The following is an 11,463-nucleotide window of genomic DNA, read 5'->3' as shown; positions in this document are numbered from 1 at the left end:
GCATACGGGTGATCGCTGGTCCCCGTGGACTCAGTGGGCCAAGTTCACACTGTATCTCTAAATTGAAACTCTAATATCCCATTTCAATGGATCACTACTCATTCCATTGCAGCATAAGAAATCTCTCACATTTCTCTCAACCAGACAATGGATGATTAGGGGAACATCGGACCCAGTGATAAATGGTCAGCGAGAGATATTCTAGTCCAGTGAGGGGTGGTCAGTTGTAAATGTCTGATCCTGGTGAAGGGTGGTCAGGGGGTGATGTCCAAGACTGTTGAGGGATGGTCAGGGGTAGACATCAGACCCTAGCGATGGACAGTCAGGCATAAGCATCGAATCCAACGATGGATGGATTGATGGGTCCAACGAGGGGTAAACATTAAGACCAGATGGACAGCCATGGGCAAACACCCAGTCCCTTGATGGATGGTCAGGGTAGACATCATAGCCCAGTGATTGATGTTCATGGGCAAGCATCTAATCCCATAATAGATGGTGAAGGATAGTCTAAACTTGGTGATGGATAGTCAGGGATAGACATTCAAGCCCTGTGGCAAATGGTTAGGGATAGACGTCAGACACCAGTGATGGACGGTCGGGATAAACATCAAAACTCAGGGATAGGTGTTCATGGAGAAATGTCTGAGCCCAATAATGATCAGAAGGAGCTATCAAGCTGGTGATGATGGTGGAGGGAGAAATAATGGAGCCTGGAGAGTGATAGTCACGGAATGACATCGGACTATAGTGATGGATGGTCAGAGGGTGACAGTGGAGTAAATATGATGGAGAGTTGGAAGTAGATATCATAGCAGATGATTAATGGTTAGAGGGAAACTGGCATCTGGTGATAGGTGTCAATGAATTGAAGAGCTAGCAGGAAAACGATCGTCATCATATGTTACTTTAGAACATAATGAAAGAACAGCATTTGTATTTTTTGTCACATTACTTGACCTTAGTCCCTGCTGAATCTATTACTCAAAATGAGTAATTCTAAATGTTCCACATTGCAGAAAACTGTACACAAGCAGTAATTTTAGTGGTGTCCCGGTGCTTAGAACATGTTTAGGTGACGGAAGAACTGAAGGAAATCTACATTAGGCAGGAAATGGTGCTGGGTAGACTGATGGGACTGAAGGCTGATAAATCCCCAGGGCCTGATGGTCTGCATCCCAGGGTACTTAAGGAAGTAGCTCCAGGAATCGTGGACGCATTGGTGATAATTTTCCAATGTTCTATAGATTCAGGATCAGTTCCTGTGGATTGGAAGGTAGCTAATGCTATCCCACTTGTTAAGAAAGGCCGATGAGAGGGAATTATAGACCATTTAATCGAGCTATTCACAGTGTACAGATACATGATGCGAAGTGAATAACGTGAATAACGTTTAGTGCAAGATAAAGCCAGTAAAATCTGATCAAAGATAGTCCGAGGGTCTTCAATGAGGTAGATAGTAGTTCAGGACTGCTCTCTAATTGTGGTAGGATGGTTGAGTTGTCTGATAACATCTGGGAAGAAACTCTCCCTGAATATGGAGGTGTGCATTTTCACACTTCTATACCTTTGGCCCGATGGAAAAGGGGAGAGGAGGGAGTGACCAGGGTGCGACTCATCCTTCATTATGCTTGGCTGGAGCTGTTCCCAAACTATGCCGTGATGCATCCTGATTAAATGCTTTCTATGGCGCATCTGTAGAAGTTGGTGAGAGTTAATGGGGACATGCCAAACTACCAAAGCCTTCTTAAGGGGCTGTCCCACTGTACGAGCTAATTCAAGAGTTCTCCCGAGTTTCCCCTGAATAGAACTCGGAGAATTACAGTAATAGCCGCTCGTAGGTACTCGGGGCTCTTGTGAACATTTTTCAATATGTTGAAAAATCTTCACGAGTCTTCCCAAACTTACCGTGTTTCCCAAGTACCTGCTGTTAGTGTTACGAGCCGCTAAGAGACGTCCCGAGCTCCGAAGTACCCGCTCCGTACATTCTACGTGCTTACCTCGAGTTTGGTTTTTTTAATATTCAGAAGAGCTCTTGAATTAGCTCGTACAGTGGGACAGGCCCTCAAGGAAATAGAGGCATTGATGTACTTTCTTGGCCTTTGCTTCAATATGGGTGGTTCAGGAGAAGTTATTGGTGATATATACTACTTGGAATTTGAAGTTTTCAACCATCTCTACTTCGGCATCATCAACATCATCTATCACTTTGCTTCCTGAAGTCGATCACTATCTCCTTTGTCTTGCAGACATTGGAAGAAAGGTTGTTGTCTCGGCACCAGGACACGAGGTTCTCAATCTCCTTCCTGTACTCTGTCTCATCATTATTTGATATCCAGCCCACAATGATGGAGTCGCCTGCGACTATGTAAATTGAATTAGATTTGTACATGGCTGCACAGTCGTGGGTGTACAAGAAGGGGACTGAGAATGCAAAAACAGTATATGCAAAACAATATTGTGCATTTAGAAACATAGAAACATAGAAATTAGGTGCAGGAGTAGGCCATTCGGCCCTTCGAGCCTGCACCGCCATTCAATATGATCATGGCTGATCATCCAACTCAGTATCCCGTACCTGCCTTCTCTCCATACCCCCTGATCCCCTTAGCCACAAGGGCCACATCTAACTCCCTCTTAAATATAGCCAATGAACTGGCCTCAACTACCCTCTGTGGCAGAGAGTTCCAGAGATCCACCACTCTCTGTGTGAAAAAAGTTCTTCTCATCTCGGTTTTAAAGGATTTCCCCCTTATTCTTAAGCTGTGACCCCTTGTCCTGGACTTCCCTAACATCGGGAACAATCTTCCTGCATCTAGCCTGTCCAACCCCTTAAGAATTAAGTAAGTTTTTATTTCTACTCCTTATTCTGTCTGTTAAAGTTCCTTCTATGCTGGTGCATAATCCTGGTCCTAAGTAGCTCTAGGCTTGGTGAATAATCTTTTTATAAAACATTCAAGTTTTGGATCACCTTATCCAATGTACAGTTACAAATAAAATTCTTACTGGATTAATAAAAGATGGCTTCCTTTTCCAAAATCTGTTGATTTAAGCCACACAGATTATGATTTTCTGTGCCCTGTTTCCCATGACAACTCATGATAGCTTCTATTATTTTTCCTACCAGTGGTGTGAGACCAATTACTCCAAAATCAACTTTCCCTTCCTCCTGTTGGTGTTGGTATTGATCTATTATTGTCACATAAAAGCTTTTGTTGGCATGCTATCCAATCAAATCAGATAATAATATACATGAATACAATCAAGCCATATACACACGGAAAATAGCAAAGTGCAGGAAATAGATTCATTGTATAGAAATACTGATAGATTTACAAGTGCAAAATAGTTTTGAAAGAGTGGAGTGATTAAATTCAGATCCTTCAGGATCCAGCACGTATATAGTCACTGCGCTCTGGATGAAAAACATGAAACAATTAAGTTCTGGGCAATTAGAGAAAGCAGACTGCCTGAAATTGTTGAATTGTTACTGAATGCAGAAGGCTGCAACATGCTGAGATGAAAGATTAGGAACTATTCCTCAGATTACGATGGGCCCACAGTACAGAAGCGTTTCCATGTTCCTTCGGATCTTTCTCTCTTTCTTTACTGATAATTAGTCTATACTGATAATAATTTCTTCTTGTTCTCACTAAGCCAGTTATTTCTTTCTATTTTTGTGTCTTTAACCATAATGATAAAATAGCATTTGTTTACTCCCTTTGCATTTTTTAATACATTCACTGTATTACGCATTCACTCATTACTCTTTGTCTGTAATGAGCAATTTGTCCTTTAACTAACTTGCTCCAAGGCAAGATCACTGGGACACCTGGCCTCATGTTGGGGTAATACTCCTCTCCCATTATGACACATTAACATCTATACTATTACTAAAAGTCTCATCTTGACCACTTCCGACATTGGTTGTAAATAAATTTTAGCAAAATCGAATACCCTATATCGCTATGATTTTTCACCATCGTACTCACTGTCCTCCTCTCCTCCAAGTGCCCCAAGGTTTTTTCCAATCGGTGAAATAATAGAAAAGTTATGAATGTTTAAAAAGTCGTGAGATCAGCAGATTGGTCTACTCGCCTGTCTGTCACCATGATGAAGGTAACGCCCCTTCCGGGGGGGCCAGGAGAATAAAGCCCCGGATGCCGGACATGGGTCAGTCAGCCCGGAAGACCGTTAGTGAGAGTTGAGTCCAGAACTGCGAGTCTAAGCCGTGAGTGAACTGAACTGTGAGTCTACACCGTGAGTGAGCTGAACTGTTAGTCTGCACCATGAGAGAACTGAATGTGAGTCTGCGCCATGCTGAGTCCAAAGGTCGAGATCATTCCGGAAGTCCCGCTCACTCCGGAGGTCCAGCTCACTCCTGAAGTCCCACTTACTCCAGAAGTCCCGCTCAGTTCTGTAGATTCAAGAGAGTAAGTAGATTCAAGAGAGTTTTACTGTCATATATGTGTGTAAGAGAGTATGTGTGTGAGTGTGAGTGTGTGTGTGGTGTGTGTGTGTGTGTGTGTGTGTGTGTGTGTGTGTGTGTGTGTGTGTATGTGTGTGTTAGTGTGTCTGATTGTGTGTATGTGTCAGTATGTGAGTGTGTGTATGAGAGATGGAGGGTGTGTGTGTGTGGGATGGATGGTGTGTGTGTGAGTGTGTGTGTGAGAGATGGAGGGTGTGAGGATGAGTGTGTGTGTGAGTGTGCGTGTGAGTGGGTGAGTGTGTGTGAGTGAGTGTGTGTGAGTGATGGAGGGTGTGAGTTTGTGTGTGAGAGATGGGAGTGTTTGTTTGTGTGAGTGTGGATGTGTGTGGATGGAGGGTGAGTGTGAGTGTGTGTGAGTGGGTGTGTGAGTGTGTGTGTGAGTGAGTGTGTGTGTGTGTGAGTATGTCTGAGTGTGTGTGTGTGTGTGTGTGTGTGTGTGTGTGTGTGTCAGTGTGTGAGTGATGAAGTGTAGGTGTGAGTGTGTGTGATGGAAGGTGTGTGAGTGTGTGTGTGAGTGAGTCAATTGCCAGCTCACCATCCGTGAGTGAGTCCACTGCCAGCCTACCAGCCATGAGTGAGTCAACTGCCAGCCCACCAGCGGTGAGTGAGTCAACTGCCAGCCCATCAGCCGTGAGTGAGTGAACTGCCAGCCCACCAGCCATGAGTGAGTGAATTGCCAGCCCACTAGCCGTGAGTGAGTCAACTGCCAGCCCACCAGCTGTAAGTGAGCCAACTGCCAACCCACCAGCCGTGAGTGAGCCAACTGCCAGCCCACCCGCCGTGAATGAGTCAACTGTGAGTCCACCAGCCGTTAGTCAACTGCCAGTCCACTAGTCGTGAGTGACTGAACAGTGAGTCCACCAGCTGTGAGTGACTGAAATCTGAGTCCAAGAATCCATCCGGCCAACAATGTCCATACTATCCCTCTGGAAACCAGTCCCTTCGGCCCACAACACCCATACTAGCGCTCCCGAAAGCCCCCATCCCCTCTGGCCACCAATATTTGAATTGGTGGAGAGGTGTAATATTGCTTTGGGAGGCCAGCCCTCCCTTGTGAACATGAGACCCAACGAGTCCCACTTAGTTTAGTCTTTAAATAAATGTGAAGGACATCATCAAATACATCACAGTTTCTGTCAGCTGGACCTGGTTTTATAAATCCACATTACTTGCAGAGTTCACTATTATTCAAGCACTTCCCTAAGGGCTTGAATACCTGCTTTTAAGAGATGGCTGACCTAGTGTCCATGTAGTGCTTTTGATTGTCTTCTTTCTGCAACAGAGTGGTGTTACATGTACCCAACAGAGAAAATTTGCACAAAAACTTTGTTGCGATGGAGATTGTCCATCCTGTGCAAATTGTTCCAGGACAGCACTGACCCTCAATAACATCAATAACCCTCAAAAGGTGCCCTTTTCCAGATTGTGTTTGATGTATATTTCTGCTGCTAAACTCTTGGCTGGTCATGTTACAGGCTGAGAATGGAAGAGCTGAAATAGTGGATAACTTACTGCAAGCAGTCCTGTGGAAATATTAAGCTCCCCAGCTCCCCAATGATCCCCAATGATCCCTTCAATATGGCCCTTCACTATTGTCAGTGATCACATTTAATGTGGGTCAATTGATACTCTTCCCCAGACCCCTCCAACCTCTGAAGTCTGAAAGGTTCTGATCCGAAATGTCGCCTGCCCATGCCCTCCACAGATGCTGCCTGACCCGTTCAGCTACTCCAGCAATTTGTGGGGGGCTTTTGTAAACCACCATGTGTCTCTCTACATGTTATTTATTGATCCATTCTGCCCTGATGACTCCACTTGATATGTACTTCTAAGTATGAAATTACTCTGTCTATACCAGCACAGACTTTTGACATTTCTGAAACTATTTTGATTTTGAATTAAATTGAAGTACAAGACAGTGAGTTCAAAATCTCTGATACAAATTTCAAAACTGCATGTTCATTTTTATTTTAAATGCTGTTCCGAAAACAACATAAGATTGTGTACAGATCATGGTAAACAAAATAACGTGATAAGTGCAGTAAATTTTAGGAGCGGGTCCTTTCACAACACGTCTGAGGTGTGACCAAGGTGCCGTAAAGGGGTTGGAATTCATATCTCTGGATTATTGGTGCCAGCACCTGGAAATTCATCCAGTAACAACCATAACGTCACCATATCCCTTCTGTTCATTTGAAAAACAGATGCATTGGTTCGAGGCACATGGTTGCACATTTTGAGATCCCAAACCTGTGGTCGTAAAGTTAGAGTAAAAAATGGTCATCGTGAAACACTACCCAGGGTGCAGAGATGCATCTTTTTCCATTGGACACGAGGGGAAAATCGTTTGTTGCCTTTCCTTTAAATAAATCAAAATCCTTAGACTGCCAGCTCCAACAGGAAATAATGAACACAGCTTTCAACTGTACCATAGAATGTAGAGAGTGGAGGAGAAACATTCACAGTAATCTCCAAGGACCGAGTTTTGTTATTAAACTCCAACTGAAAACGAGATAACCAGAAAGTTATGGAATCAATAACATCCAAGAGACCATCAACAAATAATGACAAGAGATTGTTAATTAGAATAACACAGTCTGTGCCGCACTGCTCAGTATTTTTGGAATAAGATAGTGAAAGACACCTTTTTACAACTGGAGTAGCACTTTATAAAATAATGGTCTGAAAAATGGGTGTCACATTGCCCATTTCCTGGTTCATAAATTAAGTAACTAAAATGGTAACTTGAGTGTAAATTAGTAGCCTTGTTGGCACATGGCAATTAAAAACAAATTAGAAGGTTGTTGTTCCTAAATTGACAGAACCAAAGGTCTGCTTTGCACGGCTGCTTAGCACATCCCTGATGAGTCGAGCCTTGTACAAGCTCCATTCTTGCTCTCTGGTGAAGTTCTCTCTAATAACCTGCTCATTCGGGTACGTATCCACCAGCTCCAATGCAACTTGCCTTGACCTTTCCGTGGCTTCTCCCAAGAACAGCTTCTTTGGGATGAAAATACACTCAGCTCCACCACTAACCTGAAAAGAGACATAAAGTCGACTGATTACAAAATTATCTTAACAATAGTTAAATTAATATATTTTGCACACCTGCTCCAGACAAATTCAAAGCATATCGTCAAACCAAGTTTTTATTCATCCCACCCTTCACCCATATGCTTATGTGTTGATGACTAGCAGACATCTTTGGCAAACCAAGTCTGATATGTAAAGATCCTAAGACTTTTAGGAATGGGTCCTTTCTCTAAACAACTTAAGTGTGAACACTATTTAATGGTCTGAAAAATAGATGTCACATTGCCCACTTTCTGGGTCATGAATTAAGTAGCTAAAATGATAATTAATAGACCAGTTTTCACATTGTGGTCAAAAACAAATTAGACAGTTGTCATTTGTTGCCCTTTACTTATGAACATTGGAGGCAGTTCCAGATTCTATCAAGTTGATAAATCCAGAGTCGCAGACAAGTTGAACCAAATGAACACTGGAGGTTTCCTTCTCTGTTAGATATTCACAACAAGGTTTTGTGGTCACCAATGCTGATATCAACTGTTTGTTCCAAATTTGTTTATTTACTCAAATTTAAAATTCCAAGGTGCCGTAAAGGGGTTGGAATTCATATCTCTGGATTATTGGTGCCAGCACCTGGAAATTCATCCAGTAACAACCATAACGTCACCATATCCCTTCTGTTCATTTGAAAAACAGATGCATTGGTTCGAGGCACATGGTTGCACATTTTGAGATCCCAAGCCTGTAGTCGTAAAGTTGGAGTAAAAATGGTCATCATGAAACACTACCCAGGGTACAGGAATGCATCTTTTTCCATTGGACAAGAGGGGAAAATTATTCATTGCTTTCCTGTTAAATAAATCAAAATCCTTAGACTGCCAGCTCCAACAGAAAATAATGAACACAGCTTACAACTGTGCCATAATAGAATGTAGAGAGTGGAGGAAAAACATTCACAGTAATCTCCAAGGACCGAGTTTTGTTATTAAACTCCAACTGAAAACGAGATAACCAGAAAGTTATGGAATCAATAACGTCCAGGAGACCATCAACAAATAATGACAAGAGATTATAAATTAAAATAACACAGTCTGTGCTGCGCTGCTCAGTATTTTTGGAATAAGAGAGTGAAAGAGCACCTTTTTACAACCGGAGTAGCACTTTATAAAATATCATCCTGTGGCTAAAATTATTTCCATCCTTTGGGATATTGCCTTGGGTCTGTGTGAAGGAAAATAGACTAATTTCTAAGTAATAAATATCATAGTGTAAGAAATTAAAAAATATATTACTGCTCTGTGGCAGTTGACTGAACAATTCTATATGTTAAAACTGCACCCGGTTGAAGGCCTGGGTGAATTGTAGCTCAATATCATTTACCATATTAATTTATTTAAAGAACCCAAAACATATTTCAAATTGAGAAATATAAATAAGTATTTACTTTTGAACTTGCAGAAATTGATGTATATGTGATGTATAATTTGCATGTAATTTATGTAATAAAATATATAAATCCTGGGCATGCCCTCATCTTGCTGTTGTCATTGGAAAGGCAGTGCAGGAACCGGAGGCATGAGCTCCAGTTTTAAAAACAATTATTTCCCAGCAGTTCTTGAACCATACCACAGAACCCTCACTCCAACCCTACCTCAGTAACAATCTACTGTGGACATTGATTTGGTTGCACTGCCATGCAATATAACTTTTTAGTGCTACCTACAGTGCAGAACATTATTAAAGGGCTTGCTTAAATCCATATGGACAACATCTGTGGCTTTGCCTTCATCAAACATTTTGGTTACTTCCTCCAAAAACTCAATCAGATTTGTCAGACATGATCTCCCATGTACAAAACCATGCTGACTAGCCCTAATCAGCCCCTACCTGCCCAAGTGATTAAATATCTTATTGCTCAGAATCCTCTCCAATAACTTGCCTTCCACAGATGTTATGCTCACTGGTCTATAGTTCCCAGGCTTTTCCTTACAGCCTTTCTTAAATAAAGGCACAACATCACATAAGTTCACACAACATCACTTAGAGTCACTTTCCAGTCATCCAGCACCTCATCTGCATCTATTAATTATTCATTTATCTCATCCAGGACACCTGGAATTTCTCTAGCTCCCCACAGTGTCCTCAGATATATTGGAATAAGCCTGGGACGTTTATTTAGAGACATAGGGATGTTGGAGAATTTAGAACAAGGTGCCATAACCTCACAATAAGAGAGCAATCACTCAGGGCAGAGATTCGGTGGCAGAGCGGTGGAGCTACTGCCTTACAGCACCAAACACCCAGGTTCGATCCTATACGGAGTTTGTTTATACGGAGTTTGTACGTTCTCCCCGTGACCTGTGTGGGTTTTCTCTGCGATCTTCAAATGCAATGGACAACCGACTATGAGTATCAAATGCAGATGTGGTAAGGTTTGCAAGGTCATCCGAGGCCTGGAGATTCACCAGACCTGGATGAAGTGTTTGGAGGGACAGGGAGTGTCACAAGGCACAGGTATTTTACCTGGTGAGACGCAGGAGGAGCCGGGCCCGGAATCACCCCATAGAGCCCGAAGCATCCAAGTGGCGCAACTAGTCCCTCGGAACAGTTCTCCGGAGAAGGTTCGAGTCAAGTGGCCTCAGGCCTGCAAGACGGCAGTCTGGCATCAGTTTGACGAGGACGTCGACAAGGTGCTAGAAGCAACTGCGAAGGGAGACGTGGACCGAAGGCTGCAGTCGATGACGACAATCATCATCAGCCTAGCAGTGGAAAGGTTTGGAGCAGAGGAGAAGAAGCCGGCCAGAACACCTTTCACCATGAACCAACGAGCAACAAAGATCCACAAGATCCGGCAGGAGCTGAAGTCCCTCAAGAAGCAGTGTAAAGAGGCCAGCAAAGAGCAAAGTCCCCCCTTGGCTGAGCTGCGAACCATCCTGAGGAAGAAGCTGATGACCCTTCATAGAGCTGAGTGGCACCAAAGACGCCGGAAGGAAAGAGCCAGGAAGCGAGCATCCTTCATAGCCAACCCCTTCGGCTTCACCAAACAATTACTTGGGCAGAAGCGCAGTGGGAGTTTGACTTGCTCTAAGGAGATCGACTGACACATCCAGACGGCCTACAGTGACCCCGTCAGGCAGCAGGAGCTGGGCCAGTGCAACATCCTGATAAAACCACCTCCACCCATCAAGGAGTTTGATAGTAGAGAGCCAATCCTGAAAGAGGTCCAGGACGTTGTGAAAAGAGCAAGAGCTGGCTCAGCCCCTGGCCCGAGCGGAGTCCCCTGCAGGGTCTACAAGAACTACCCCTTGTTACTGAAATGGCTGTGGAAGATCCTGAAAGTCATCTGGAGGAGAGGAAAAGTGGCGCAGCAGTGGCGATTCGCTGAAGGAGTCTGGATCCCAAAGGAGGAAGATTCCAAGATGATCGATCAGTTCAGAATCATCTCCTTGCTAAGCGTTGAAGGCAAGAACTTCTTCAGCATAGTGGCGAGGCGGCTGACCAACTTCCTCTCCAGCAATGGTTACATCGACAGCTCAGTGCAAAAGGGAGGTTTATCTGGAGTGCCGGGTGTCTAGAGCACACGGGAGTGGTGACCCAGATCATCAGAGAAGCCACGGAGAACAAGGGTGACCTGACAGTGCTCTGGCTTGACCTGGCCAACGCCTACGGCTCCATCCTGCACAAGCTGATCCAGACAGTCATGGCCAAGCATCATGTGCCGGGCCACGTGGCATCATCTTCCTGGACTATTACAACCAGTTCAGCATGAGAGTCTCATCAGGGTCAGTAACATCAGAGTGGCACAGACTGGAGGTTGGGATCATCACAGGCTGTACCATCTCTGTGATCGTTTTTGCCTTGGCGATGAACATGATCGTCAAGTCTGCTGAGCCAAAGTGCCGGGGCCCTCGGACCAAGTCAGGAATGCACCAACCACCAATCAG

The sequence above is a fragment of the Leucoraja erinacea genome, chromosome 1, assembly GCF_028641065.1.
Source record: "Leucoraja erinacea ecotype New England chromosome 1, Leri_hhj_1, whole genome shotgun sequence".
Classification (NCBI taxonomy): domain Eukaryota; kingdom Metazoa; phylum Chordata; class Chondrichthyes; order Rajiformes; family Rajidae; genus Leucoraja; species Leucoraja erinaceus.
Note: the sequence above shows the minus strand (reverse complement) of the source record.